We start from the raw sequence: 15,097 nt of genomic DNA, 5'->3' as shown, positions 1-15,097 counted from the left end.
GGAAGGAAGAGACGGGGGAGGCGTAATGGCCGCCATCAACTGCCTGCTAGCTTGCTGCTCCCTACTTGTCTGTCACAGCTTTCCTCATTGTCTTCCCCCCCACACCTCGCTCCCGTCCACATGAGGAAAGGGGAGCCCAGAGAGTGCAAGTGACTGGGCCAGGGTCACACCGCTGGCATGTGGCAGCCCTGAGAGGAAAAGAGCAGTCGGTGACCCCAAAGCCATGCTTCCCTCCTGCTCAGAGTGGGTTGGAGCACATTGCAGCTGCCTCTCTCTGAGCCTCATGGAACGGCGGCTCTGGAGTGGTGGAGAAGGACACAGAGGGACCTGCTGGGTAGGACCCCCACCTGGAGATGCCAGGCTCGGCTGCTGTGGGCAGGGCTCTGTCGGAACTGGGTGGGCAGTTGCAGAGGGACTCATAGTCCTGCCCCCATGGAGCTCACAGTCTCATGATCAAATGACGGGGCCCCAGCATGGTGACGTGCAAGAACACCACCTCCTTAGTCCAGGGACACACCTCCAGGCCTTGGCCTCTCCCACACCGAAGCTCGGGGCCTCTCCCTGGACCCTGAAGTCCGAGCTTCCTCTCTGCTCAGCTGCGTGGCCCTCCAAGGGTGGGGTAGGGTCCTCATTCACGCTGCCGGATTCAAATCTCCACCTCTGCGGTTTATCAATCATTAGACCTTGGGCAGGTTGCTACTACTCTGAGCTCAGTTTGTTTATCTGTGAAATGGGGATTACCACAGCACCTCGCTCATAGGGTTACTGCAGAGATTAAGTGAGTTAATTAAGAAAAGGGCTTAGGACAGTGGTCGGCAAACTGTGGCTCGCGAGCCACATGTGGCTCTTTGGCCCCTTGAGTGTGGCTCTTCCACAAAATACCACGTGCGGGCACGCACGTACAGTGCGATTGAAACTTCGTGGCCCATGCGCAGAAGTCGGTATTTTGTGGAAGAGCCACACTCAAGGGGCCAAAGAGCCGCGTGTGGCTCTCGAGCCGCAGTTTGCCGACCACTGGCTTAGGACAGTGCCGGGCATTAGGACCCAGTAAGTGCTCAATGAATGCTGCTTGATAGCACTCTTCACTCAGTCATTCATTTCCTGGGCACCTGTGTGCTAGGGGTGCAGAGGTAAGACACAGATCCCGCCCACCGGGAGCCTGGGAGCTCAGGGCCCGAGGAGGAGTGGCACATGGTAAGGAGCTGCAGTGCAGGTCAGCACGGGGCATTAAGGAAGCCTAGAGGCCGAGGGCCAGCGAGGGCTCCCTGAAGGGGTGACCACTGAGCTTGACCGTGATGGATGAGGAGGAGGCATTCACCAGCTGGACCCTCCTGGGGTGTGGCAGGTGCGCCGTTAGACAGGAGTCTGGCACCCAGGCAGAGGGGCAGCACATAGGAGGGTGTGGCCCAGGGGATGGCGGGACATCAGGTGTGTGAGGGGTGGTGATGAGAGGTGGATTCGGAGGGGAGGGCAGGGGCCTGACTGCTGGGAGCCATGGGAGCTGCTATGGGTTGACTCTGTCTCCCAAAAAGGTATGTTGAAGCCCTCACCCCCAGGACCGGTGACTGACTTTATTCGGACATGGGATCGTTGCAAATGTAATTCATTAAAACGAGGTCAGACTGGTGTAGGGTGACCCCTGATGGAAGGTGACTGGTGTCCTTATAAGAAGTGGAAGGAGACACAGGGAGTGGAAGGCCACGTGAAGACAGACACGTGAGGGAAGAGGCCCCGGGAAGCCGGAGGAGGGCTGGAGGGACACAGCGGAGGAGCGCCCAGGATTGGGGCCACCACCAGGAGCTGGAGAGGCTGGGAAGGCCTTCCCTGAGCCTCCAGAGAGAGCGTGGCCCTGCTGACCTCTTGATGTTGGACTTCTGGTGGCCAGAACTGTGATGCCATAAATTTCTGTTTTTTTTAAGCGTCTCCTCCCCCTCCACTTGGGATACTCTGTTACGACAGCCCTAGGAAACTAACTCAGGAGCCAGGCTGCTTCCAGCTGTCAGGGCAGACGGGTTAACCCGGGAGTGCCTGGCCACCATCACTTCTCTGAGTGTCCCCTGGTGCCCTCTGGGCAGCGGCACCTCACAGAGCCCTGGTGCTTTGCTACCCACCTGGTGCCCCCACATCAGCTCTGCCTTCACCCACGGGGCCACTTCCTATGGGGCCCCGGCTGCAGCCACAGCGGCTCATCACTGAGATATACCGCCGGCCTTGGGCGGGGTGACAGGGCCCCGCTGGGCTGGCATGAATCACATTTATTGCAAACAGGAAACAAAGGGAAGAAGGGAACAAAGCCTGGACGGGGGAGATGGGCAGGCAGCCGGGAGCGGGGCCAGCCAAGAGGCGCTGCCCATGGAAAGACCCATTAATTTCCTGAGGTGCCCTAGGACCGAACAGCCAGCGCTCTGCCGAGGTTTATCTGTGCGCCTCAGCTGGGCAGCGTGTGTGTGCCAGCTTCTTGGGCGCTTCGGAGATTTGCTGGGCCCAGGAGGGGGCAGGAGGCACTAATAGTAGCTCCCGGCCCATCCATTACCCCAGCAAAGTCCTGGCTTTCAGCGCTGTCCATGGGTGAAATTGCACTGTGTTCTGCCTGGTAATGAGGTGCTGCAGGCCTTTGCACGGGGCCAGGAATTGCTCTGGCCACCTTCAGGGTGGGCGATGTGGGCGGTGGCAAGAGTCACTCCAGCCCAGACGGGCCTGGCCAGACGAGCCAGGGAGGAGGGAGGGCCAGGGCTCCAGGAGGAGGAGAGGGGGGTTGGTTGGTGGGGGGAGGGGTTGGAACTGGAGGCTGAGAGTCAGCACCAAGGACAGCCAGCCTGTGTTCAGAGCGTCGGCAGCCTCCTAATAACAGTGTGCTAGTTTCCCGTGCTCCTGTAACGGATGAACACAAACTGGGGGGCTTCTGGCAATAGAAATTGATTCTTGTACAGTTTTGGAGGCCAGAAGTCCAAAGTCAAGGTGTTGGCAAAATGGGTTCCTTCCGGGGACTCTGACGAAGAATCTGGTCCAGGCCCTCCCCTAGCCTCTAGGGAGGGCGGCTCCCTGGGCGGTCCTGAACGTGTAGATGCCTCGCTCCCACCTTGGCCTCCATCCACGCACACGGTGCCCTTCTGAAGTGTGTAGCTGTCCACCTTTCCCTCCTCTCACACAGACACCAGCCACTGGGCAGGCCCACTGTAACCCAGTACGACTTCATCTCCACTCCATGACCTCTGCAAAGATCTTATTTCCAAATAAGGTCCCATTCCCAGGTCCTGGGGACTTAGAACTTCAATATGTCTTTTGGGGAAACACTTCAACCCACAACAAACAGCGTATTTATTGATAGCTTATCTGATGGCCAGCACTCTGCTAGGAGCTATTTGTGAGCTCTCTATAATAGAATCTTCACGACAGAAATATGAGGCAGGTACCATTACTACCCCCACTTCTGTTGTTGTTGCTGTTAATTCTCACTGGAGGCTATTTTTCCCATTGATTTTTAGGGGGAGTGGAAGGGGGGGGGGAGAGAGAGAGAGAGAGAGGAACATCGATGTGAGAGAGATACATCCATGTTGCTACAATGTGACAGATTCCAGATCTGGGAAGATGCTACAAAGTATCAGGCCATAGATGGAACATCACAGCAGTCCCATGGGGAGTCACTGGAACCCTGCCATCTGCAACCCACCGTGTCTTACAGCCTCAGTAGGGGAGACCTGAAGGTTTGGGGGCACATACCTGGATGGTCATGGGGAGATGTGGTCCTCACCAGGGGAAGGGGCAGCACATCCCATCCATTCTTCCCACCCCAGCTCCATCTTGTCCTCACCCACTGGGCAGGCTCTCCATCTTCCAGGGCCCCTGATATTTAAGGAAATTAAGGTCATGTCTGGCTGCTAAATATTTGTCTAAGCTGAGTAGAAAATGGCACCAGAGGAGGAGGCCTTCAATTTTATGAGCAAATAAATCGTATGCGGGAGAGTGGGCTGGGGAGAGGGAGATGGAGCCAGACGCCCAATTACTTAGAACAGAAAGTGTCTCCAACAGTCTGGGGGCTGTTCACATCCCCCCTTTTAAAAAAGTGTGGCCTCTTTACCTGGCTGTGTGGGCCAAGGCCAGGGGCAGATTTCTTGCAGGGTCTTGCCTGCCTTGCCTAGATTTACAGCAGGTGATTTCAGACAACCCCCCACCCCTGGACAACTGAACATCAAGACCCCCAGTGCAGCAGATCAGGGGAGAGACTGGCCTCTGGCTCAACAGAACCAAAGTCTGAATCCCAGCTCTACCCATGACTCGCTGTGGCTTAGCAAGTCTCAATCTCCTGGAGGCTCAGTTTTCTTATCTGTACAATGGGGGCAAACTAGCAGTGATAAGGTAAGTTGTTTTAAGTATAAAGTGAGGTGCTGAGTGTGAAGTGCTCAGCCTGGTCTGCCAATCGGTCTGAAATCAGCAGAATAATGGCCTAAAAAATGTCCACATTCTCATCCCCGGATCATGTGACTATGCTACTTTACATGGGGGGCGGGGGCGGGGTCAAGATTGCAGATGAAATTAAGGTTGCTGATCAGTTGACCTTGAGGTGGGGAGATTAGCTTGGATTATCCAGGTGGGTCCAAGGTAATCACAAGGGTCCTCAGGAGTGGAAGAGGGAGGCAGCAGAGTCCATGTCAAAGTGACAGGATATGAGAGACCCAACTGGCCATTGCAGGCTGTGAACACGGAGGAGGCTACAAGCCAAGGAATGTGGGCAGGCGGCCCCTGGAAGCTGCAAAGGCACAAAGATGGGTCCTCCCCTGGGGCCTCCAGGATGGAAGGCACCCCGGCCGACACCTTAAATTTAGCCCAGAGACACCCGTTTCGAACATCTGACCTCCAGAACTGTAAGGTGATAAATGTGAGCTCTTTTAAGCCTCTAAGCTCATAGTAACTTGTTACAGCCGTAATAGGAACCCAAATACGGTGCCCAATGAGCAGTCGATGCTATCAGCACTTAGTAGTCATGTAAGGAAACGATGTTGATTAAATGAATAGAAAGAGCTCTTGCCTGGGCATCAGGAGTCTTGGGTTTGAGCTCCAGGCCTGCCCCCAACTGGCTGCATGCAGTGAGGCAACCCCCCACGCTCTCTGGGAGTTACCCATAAACTGAAGGATTTGGATTACAAACGATCCTGCCTCCCAACTCTAAACATTAATTGTCCCCGCAAAGGTCCTTGCGTCCTGCCCCTCACCGCTCCTTCCACCTGCCCCTGCTGCCTGCTCCCGGGCAGGGCCCGGCTGGGACCCGGAGGAGACAGCTAATAAGGGCGGGAGGACGAGACTCAGTGTGGGCTGACATCCCTATGACAGATTGGCAAGAGCGACAGATTTAATATCCTGCCGTTTTCCGTTCCCAGCCTGGGGGCCAGAATTGATTAAATAAATTAAAGCTCCCCGGCCCAGGCTGCTCCGGGAGAGGTCATCTGGTCCTCCCGCTGTCACTGTCCGGCTGCCCAGCTCACCCCACCCTGGGGCTCACCCCATCCCGGGGGCTCACCCCACCCCGGGGCTCGCACCACCCCGCGGTCCGAGTAGTTGGCCAAGGATGGAGTCCAGCACAGCACAGAGGCCTCATCCTCGGTTCCGACCACACAGGGCTGTGGACGGACCCTGGGTCAGGTGGGAGATGTAGGATGGGATGGGGAGGTGGGGGAGGAGAGGAAAAGACACAAGAAACCAAGATAGGCTGGAACCTTACCAAGAGCCACGGTGCCTGCCGTGTGCAAACCGGAGCTGAGCCCCGGGCCTCCCTCCGGTCTGCTGAGCCCCCAACCCCCAGTGAATCATGTCTGAATGCATGACCCACCACCACCACCACCACCACCACCACCAGCAGCCTTCTCCTCTTCCAGTTTCTCCCACGACCTCACAGGAAAGGCAGGCTCATCAAACGGCCTCCCGAGCCTGGAGGATTAGGTAACTCAGGTGTTCACAATGACAGCCGGTGCGTCCTGAGGCTCGGCCGGAATGCTTGGCTGTCGGGGGATGGTCATGTGCCAGCTGCTCTCCCTGGGTGTGAGTAAGAGCCACCTGAAAGCCATGGAGCGTTAGGGGAGGGCCTTCTCCCCTCCCACCACCCGCAGCCCGTGCGTCGAGTCTCCTGGCCTTTGTGATGGTGGAAGTATCTTCTGGTCATTCCCAGGGCTCATTTTTATCCACCCAGTTGAGGCAAGGGCGGCTCCCCACTTCACAGATGAGGAAACTGAGGCCAGGAAAGGGAAGTGGCTTAACCGAGGTCATGGTTGCAGGTGGACTGGAGTCCAGAGGCCTCCTCTATCCAAGCTTGATCCACATGAGAGGAAACCTGAATAGGTGGACTGGCCAGGGCCTGGGTGGGCAGGGCTGACAGTGGGGCCGGGGCAGTCTGGGCTCTGACAATGAATTGGGCTCTGGACTCAGGAGCAGGATTGAGGACCAGGACACAGGGACCCTCACCCTCCTTTTGTCTTTGCCAAAGACGTCACCAGCTTTTCTCAGCCCCACTGACCGGCAGTGTGCTGGTGACCGGGACAGGCTCTGACGTCAGTTCAACCAGGATTCAGGTCCCAGCTTCGCTCTGACCATGGGCCTCCGGATGAGCAGTCAGCTTCGCAGAGCCTCAGTTTTCCTATCTGTGAAATGGCGATGACGCGGCCTCCAACTCCATGAGAAGTGGCCTGTTCAGGATGGGTGAAGAGCTCACAGCTCAGCCCGTCCCCTTTGCACTAGGCGTTTGGTCAGCAGCCCCCAAAACACACCGCCCCCAACCACCGAGACTCAGAGCTTCAGAGAAATGACAGGAAGGCGCTCCTGGCTACCGTGTGGGCCACCTGCCAGGGCGTGCTTCCCTTCCCTTCCCCTCTGCTTGGGGGCTCAGGCCACGGTTTGTCACTCCACCCCGAGCCAGTCCTCTGCGCTCTCCAGGCCTCTTGCAACTGAGGTGGGGTGTGCAGAGGTGAAAGGCAGCCAGGCGCTCAGGAAGCCCCCAGAAAATGTCCACACTCAGCCGTCAGCCTGTCTGCCCGCTGCAGGCCAGCTCCTAATGCAGCCCATGGGAAACTTCTTTCTCTCTCTCTCTCTCTCTCTCTCTCTCTCTTGCTTTGTACTGTGAGCCCTGACATTTTTTCTCTTCGTTTTGTCATGCAAGTGCCTGGCTTCAGCTCTGATGGCAAGGCATGCCCTTCTAAGACTCTGTGATAAACACATTGCCAGCCGGGCGGCTACAAAGCCAGGCCGCCTCCCCCACTGAGATGAGACTCCTTTGTTTCCGAGATCTCGGTTGATGTCAATAACTGATCTTCGGGGCTACTTGTTTGCTTTCTCATCCCTCGCTTTAAATCTCCACTCGTATGTTTTAAATTCAACAATAAAGAGGGAGCCTGTGAAACCCCAGGCCCCGCACCCTCCACCTCAACAAAAGCGGCACCCCAGGCCTGGGCACCCTCTCTCTCTCTAACTGCGACCTCCAGGTGTGGCCCAGGTGGGCTGTGTGATTTTCAGGTCCTGTGAGTAATGAACCTGAATCTTTCCCAAGTCTCCAGATGGTTATGGCTGAAGGGCGTCTTGCAATCATAATGAGAACCACAAGGGCTGGTCCAGCCACACCATTGGATTTTTAAAAAAATGTATTTTTTTTATTTATTTCAGAGAGGAAGGGGGAGGAATATAGAAACATCAATGATGAGAGGGAATCATTGATTGGCTGCCTCCTGCACGTTGGGCCGAGCCGGCAGCCCAGGCATGTGCCCTTGACCGGAATCGAACCTGGGGCCCTTCCGCCTGCAGGCTGACGCTCTATCCACTGAGCCAAACGTGCTGGGGCCACAACATTGGATCTTGGCAGGCAGAGACGCACTCAAAATGTGCAAAAAGCAGACTTCTGGGTGTTCAGGCCGGAACACCCCACCTTCTCAGGTAACAATAGTAACAACAGTAAAAATAACAGCTCCTGCTCTGAGCACACCATGATGGGCAGGCGTGGGGCCAGGTGACTTGCATGATCATCGCGTTTAATCTCACAGCCCCCTAAGCAGGGAGGTCGGTGGAGTTTGCTGCTGGTTTACAGAGGAGGAAACAGGCTCAGGAGGAGCAGGGCTGGGGATGCGCCCTCCCTCCCCCAGGCCCAGCTGCCTCCAGGGCGGGCTCCTCATCACCTTGGTAAAGGTGGGCGCTTCTCTCCTCCAGGTGATGCGTCTTTTCCCTGCTCCTTTCCCCGCCCCCCTGCCCCCTTCCCGCTTCCCAGGCTCTAGCCCTGGCCTCTGGCCTCCTTACTCTCCCCACCCCGTCACCGCTCAGCAGAGAGGCTTGTCCTGGTGGAGTAGAAGTCACCCTGCTCCAGGGGGCGGGGACCCAGTTCCTGCTCAACATGGGTCTGCTGAGCTGGGCCCCCAGGAGCTCGCCCTGGGCCCCAGGAGCTCCATCTACACAGATGGGGAAACTCGCGCCCTAGCAGCCCCTGGTCCAGGAAAGGACTGCTGTTTCCATTTCCCCCAGAAGCGCTGTGTGTGCTGGTGGGGGCCTTGCCCAGCACTCAGGAGCCTCTGGGAGGCTGTTTCCTCTGTCCTGGGGGGCCGGGCAGCTGGGACTTGGCAGGAGCTGGAGGCTCTCAGACAGAGCCTGGAGGCAGAGGCGGCTGCAGCAGAGGCTCGAGCTGCCCCTCCTTCTCATTAGAGCCCCCACCCGAGGGCGCCGTCAGCCTCAACATTTAGGGGCAGCTCTCCAGCCCTGCCCTGCCCAGGAGGCTCTGCCTGGTCCAGCTGCCCTCGGTCTGTCCTTGCCCTGCTCAGCCATGCCCAGGAGGCCGCTAGCCCAGGGTCAGGGCCAGAGGCTGCAGCCAGGGAAGGCAGGACCAGATCCAACCTCCTCTTTGCACCGATGGGGACATTGACTGAAGCCCAGAGAGGCCCGGAGACTCCCTAGATCTCCCCCAGCTCACGCAGCAAGTGTTGCAGGAGCCGGAACATTAGCCCCGCGCCAAACCCACCGCTGGGAGGCCGACCTCGACCAGCGCGGCCTGGGTGGGGTGTGCCGGGTGTGGTCAGCGTGGGCAGAAGAGGGATCTCTGTGGTGTAACTATTTGTAATACATTTTGCAATACATCTGTGTGATTTTTAAAAATCCATGCAGCGTGAAAGAATATAGACAGAGAAGGATAAGCATCCCTTCATCCTACTGCTGCTTCCCTTCTTTCTCCTTTTATTTTTATCATGGAAAACTGTGTATAACAGAAAGTGTACGTGTTGGCCATTTGTAAGTGTACAGTTCAGTGGCATTAAGTACATTCACACTGCTGTGCGGCATCACCACCATCTGCCTCAAGAACTTCATCTTCCCAACTAACACTGTCCCCCTTAACCACTCCCCCCCCGCCACCCCCAGCCTGCACCACCATCTGCTCTGTCTCTGGGAGCTGGACTCCTCTAGGGACGGCAGGTAAGCGGGCTCACCCAGGATGTGTCCTGCGTGACTCCGTCTCCCTCCTCAGGGCACCCGCGCCCCCAGCCCCCTGGGTACCTCAGATCTCAGCAGATCTCGGGGACAAGTCCCCAGCCTCGTGTTAGAGCTGCCTGGCCCCTTTTTAAACGGCATCTGCAGGCTGCGTGGCTGAGCCGCTGTTTATCTAACCGGCCCCCTGTTTACGGGTGTCGCACGCTTTCCTGTCCCTCCAGGCGAATCTCTCGGAGGGGGGTTTCTTAGAGGGAGCTGCTGGGTCAAAGGGTTCGTGCAGTTTTAATCCTGAGAGGTGCCTCTGAAGAGGTGGCCTTGCCCGGTGGGCGCTGCTGGGAGGGCAGGTAGATGGCACCTCTCACGGCGGGGGGAGGGCTAAGGGATGGAGCCAGACCCAGCTTCTCCAGGTCTCCTGTGGCTGCTCCCTGGCTCTGAGGGGAGCAGGCGGGTGACTCCCCTCCCACTGGCCTCCTTCCTGACATGACTATCCCTAGAAGCTCTCGGACTTGGTCCCCAAGCCGGAAAACCAGACCGGGGGGCTCAGTACCTTCTCCAGTTCACCCCCCAAGTTTTTCACCCTCCACCACCCAGGCCTGCCGCCCAGGCATCCTCCCCGAGCTGGGAGCATCGGCTGAGTTATGGCGCCTTTCATTCCTCCAGCGAATTCATCAGGGGAATTTATCGGGGCCTCTCTTTCCCTGAGATAAACAGAACATTCACAGGCTGCCAGGCTGTGGGGCAAGCTGGAAGCGGGAGGCATGGAGGGGCCACCAGGGCATGGAGGGGGGGGGGCAGCCATGGGGTCAGGCATGGTGGGGCTTGTGGGCTGTGATGGGGCGCAGGGGCTGGCAGGGGAAGAGCCCCGTTGCTCTGCTCTCAGTAAAGCATCCTCTGCAGCTACGGCTCCAGCCTCTGTGTTTATATTTATATTGTCAAACCCCGCACCCCAGAAACGACCCCATTTCACAGAGGGGGAAACGAAGCCTAGCAGGACTGTGAGTCGCCACAGCCACACAGGCCTCCCAGGCTCTAAAACTCAGCTCTCATCCCCATTGCCGAGGGGAGGGAACTCGGGCTTTCTGAGCAGAGACCTGGGTTCTGCTTGTAGGGCCGTCCAGCTCCCCCCTCCCCACCCAGACCCTCTTCTCCAGGTCAGCCTGGTTGCAGACAGAGACGGGAAGTCCGTGGACTGTTTCTGCACAGGCCTCCTGGCTCATCACAGCCACTCAGCCATTAGCCCCACCTGTGCCAAGGTGGGGCCGCCATCATAGTGACGAAAATGCAGACACCTCAGCTGTCCACCAATCCAGTGGTGGAACCTTCTGGAAACCAATCTCCTTTCTACACCACACACCTGCCCCAGCCCTTGGCCCCTCACACCTCACAACCCATTTCCTTCTCTCCAGACAAGCACAGAAAGCACAAAACACCAATTTTCTCCTAGAAATCCCCCCTACTGGTTTGGGGGGGGATTCCCCATGAGGTTGCGCCAAAGGGTCAAAGGTCAGAGACTCTTGTGAACTTCCCAGAGTGTGAGGCCTAGATGCTCCAGTCCTCGTGGGGGAGGGATTAGGAGCAGCCCCCTGAAGATGGGGTCGTCAGGAGGACACAGAGCCTTTCGCCCCCCACAGAGCCCTCAGATGGCCCCCTGAGCAGTGGGCATCGAGCTGGCCCTCAGCCACCCTCTGCCTCACCCCTCTTCCCCGGCCCTAATCCTGCAGGCTTACAGGATTCATTGCTGACAATAATTAGGTCTCTCAAGAAAAAAATCTTAAGCAAGTGTGAAGCCTTTGGGGACGGCATTAGCACGCTAACTCTGTTTGTGGTTTAAATATTAATGTCAGAGTGTAATTACTCCCCCCGTCAAAGGCAGTGCTCAGAAGCAGTTTGGACCCAGCCAGCGGGAGTGGTCCCTCCTGGGCGGACGGCAGTGCGCAGTGGGCGAGCCTGGCATTCTGAGGGTTCCAGGCACTTAGAGCAATGGCTCCAGACGGACAGCTGGGGGCCCGATCTGGCCCGTGGGCCAGTTTTAAAATGCTGACCTGCACCATAATGAAACAAAAAGAATAACCCCCGTGTTTAATTTCTCTTGGACAAAGGAGAAACGTGGCTGGGCTGGACCACAATCCCATATGGTGGCAGTGGGCTAGACTGAGGGGCTTCTGTTCCCGGAGCCGGGCATTCCTCTCCCTGGAGTGCCAGGCCCAGCCCACTCTGCCCACTGACTCACCTGCCCGAGCCCTTTGGCCACCCGAGTGTAGAGCTCCGGTTTCGAGTTTGGAGAGTTTAGAAATGAAGAGGGCTGGATTGCACAGCTAAGAACTAGGAGCCAGGGCGCAGAAGGGGAGAACAGCGGTTCCAACCTGTGGGTCGCGACCCCTTTGGCGGTCAAACGACCCTACAGGGGTCGCCTAAGACCATCCTGCATATCAGATATTTACATGACGATTCATCACAGTAGCAACATTACAGTTATGAAGTAGCAATGATAATAATTTTACGGTTGGGCCACAACATGAGTAACTGTATTTAAAGGGCCAGAAGGTTGAGAGCCGATGGTCTAGATGGGGCATGTCTGGTAGGGGTAGCTCCGACCTTGTGGCCTGCCCACCTACAGACCGCGTGCGCTCTGGCAGGTTACTTAACCTTCCTGAGCAGGTTTTCCGGTAAATGAGGAGCGGGGCCGGCCTCACAGGGGTGTGGAAGGAATAAATTCAGCCCCAGGCCGCACTCTGCACAGTCCAGGTGCTCAGTAAATGCTGGCCAGGACCTGCTGGAATGAATTTAGAAGAATTAAGGTGTTACATGAACTGGAGAGCCTCCCCAATCCCCACGCCGGGAGGGGGTGAGGCTGCCGTGGGGGTTGGGGTGGGAGTGGTAAGAGGAGGGACTGTCGAGGGGCAGCAGGCCGGGAGGACAGTGCCAGAGGGGCCCTGGGCGGGGGGAGGCCGTGCTGTGTTCCCTATACAGACCCACAGGAGTCAAGTTCACATCCCGACACCTACTGGCCTGTCCTGTGGAATAAGGGGACTTATTAGTCAGTCCTAAAGGCACCTCCTGGCCCTGAAGGGCAGGAAGAATGGGGGTGGGGGCTGAACAGCAAAATGGTCAGATTCAAGGGGCTGCTCCTGGGTCTCTCTCTCTCTGTGCAGGTGTCAACCCGTCTCTGCCCCGTTCACTGTCCTCCATCGCTGTCTTTCTGTCTTTCAGTCTGTGTGTCTCTCTGTGTTCCTCTCTGTGTCGTTCTCTGTGTGTCTCTCTCCTTTCCCTGCCTCTCTCTCCCCATGTCACTGCCTCTGTCTGTCTGGTTCTCTGTGTGTCTCTCTCCTTTCCCTGCCTCTCTCCCCATGTCACTGCCTCTGTCTGTCTTTCTCTGTTTTGTCTCTTTGGGTGTCTCTCTGTCTCTCTCTGTGTCTCGCACTCCCCTGGCTGCCTTCACTTTGTAGGACGAGCCTCCTGTACCTCGCAGGTCCACTTGGTTCTCCTCTCTGCATGGGACGGCTCTCCCTCTGTCCCATGCACAAGATCAGATGACACCGCAGCCCCGCTTCCCACCACATTCAGTTCAGGTGCCTGCCCGTCGGAGAGCAGAATTGCCAGGGCCTGACTCCAAGTCTCTGCACATGGGCTGCTTGGGGCACAGACTGGACCGGCACCCACACCCCGGCCCGGCCCGGCCCACCCAGGTGGCTGGGGAACACGGCACAGGGCCTGGCCCTGAGATGATAGTTGCATTTCTCAGAGAAGCGGGGCTGGGCTGGACCAGCCCTGGGACACATCTACGGCAAGGCTGGCGAGGGTGTGGTTGGGTGTCAGAGTTAGTCCCCACTGGAAGGTCAGCACTGTGAGCACCCTGACATTTAAGGGGTACCCTAGGGCCAGTCGTCCAGGCGGAACCACCTGAGCTGAAACAGGAGTGCAGCAGTCAGAGACAGAGAGTGTACCCCTCGCCAGGTTACTCCAGTGGAGTAAGTGGACTCCTGGGGGCTCCTGGAGACATCCAGCTCCCCCAGCACCTGACATGGGCCCAGGCACCCCCCTGCCAGGCGGGATGGCAGCGGGGAGAGAAGGGGGAGAGCCAGCAAAGGACGCAGGGCACGTTCTCTGGTATGCAGCCGGCGCTCAATGAGTGTTTGCTGAATGGATGTGCGGACGAGTGGGTAAGAGTCACAGATTTTAACAGAGAAGGAGAGAGGGAGCGCGGAGCAGAAGGCAGAGCCTAAGACAGCATGAGAGAAAACCGGGCAGGGAGATGGGGGGAGGCGAGGGGCTGGCTGGGGAATACCAAGGAGGCAGAGAGAGGGAAAGAGGGAGCAGGCTGGGCGGAGAGGGGGGGTTAATTCATTTCACTTCATCTCTGTTCATTTTGGACAAATAGAGCAGAAACTGCAGACCAAGAAAGGAGGAAGCAGGGCATGAAATTGCACTGTGCCTTGTAATGGCTCTGCCAGCGGTGGCCAGGGCCTGGTAACCCACCGGGTCAGCCCGCCCTGCCCAGGCGCTGTGGGGTGGGCACCCAACCCCCGTGCCGCCCGGCGGGTATGAGCTCAGGAGGGCGAGTGAGGGGTGGCTGCAGCTCTGGTTCCTGCCTGGGAAGCTGCTCTCAAGTTCACCTGCCTCCTGTGGCCTCGAGGGACGCTCCAAGGAGCCAGGGAAGGTACCTCCATTAGACGTCAGAGAAAATCCTGCGAGTTAAAAGGATTTGGAGAATTGATGCAACCTGGATTTAGATGATCAAAAGCATTTCTGGAGGCGGCCATCCGGGAGCGGCTGGAAGCTCCGGCGGGATGGGGGCTGTGGGAAGCCTCCCGTGCCCTCGGCAGGAGCCTGGTGGGCTGAAGGGCGGAAGGAGGATTGGACCAGCGGGGGCTCCAGAGGCACCCTGACCTACAGATCCCCAGCGTGTCCCCGCTGCCCTGCCCAGGCTGCTGCTCTTCCCTCAGCAGAGGGTCAGCGATGAGGGTTGAGAATGAGAACAAGTCCCCTGCCCACCACTCTGGGGGCCCAGATTCCCGAGCGGGGCCTCCTCTGAGGCAGATGGATGGGTACGAGGGTGGGGTCCCCAAGCGTCTGTCTCCTCCCCACCAGATCTGCTCTGGGCGAGTGGCCTGTTGGGCACCTCACTCCAGGTCGGCCCCTTGGATCGCGCCTGTATCTCCCTGCAGGGTAACCTTTCTCCAGCTCAGCTCAGCCCCGTGCTCTCCTGCCTGTTGGCTTTGGAGTAAATCCTATCACGCTAAACAGCAAGTGCCATCATATAGCGAGAGCTTATTGTATCCCAGACGCTGGGTCACGCCGTTGACGTGTATTAGCCCAAGGTGCCGTCAACTCCTTACAACAGCCCCCATATAATCATCACCCTCATGTAAAGAACCTGGCCACCTGCTCCAGAGTTTATGCTCTACACCTGGGCTGGCAGGTTGGGTGGTGGGTGGGTGAGTTGGTTCATGCTAGTGAGGTGGATTGATGGATTGAATCATGGGGGTTGGGTGATGAGTTGATGGATTTGGGGTTAGGTTGGTAGCTTGGATGGGTAGGTTGGTTTGGTGGGTTGAATGGTGGAAAGGCAGTTGGTGATTGGGCTGGGTGTTTGTTTGGTGGGTTGGTTGGGTGGGTTGGATGGGTGGGTTGGTTGGGGGGGTTGGTTGGGTGG

The sequence above is a fragment of the Myotis brandtii genome, unplaced genomic scaffold (assembly GCF_000412655.1).
Source record: "Myotis brandtii unplaced genomic scaffold, ASM41265v1 scaffold410, whole genome shotgun sequence".
Classification (NCBI taxonomy): Eukaryota; Metazoa; Chordata; class Mammalia; order Chiroptera; family Vespertilionidae; genus Myotis; species Myotis brandtii.
Note: the sequence above shows the minus strand (reverse complement) of the source record.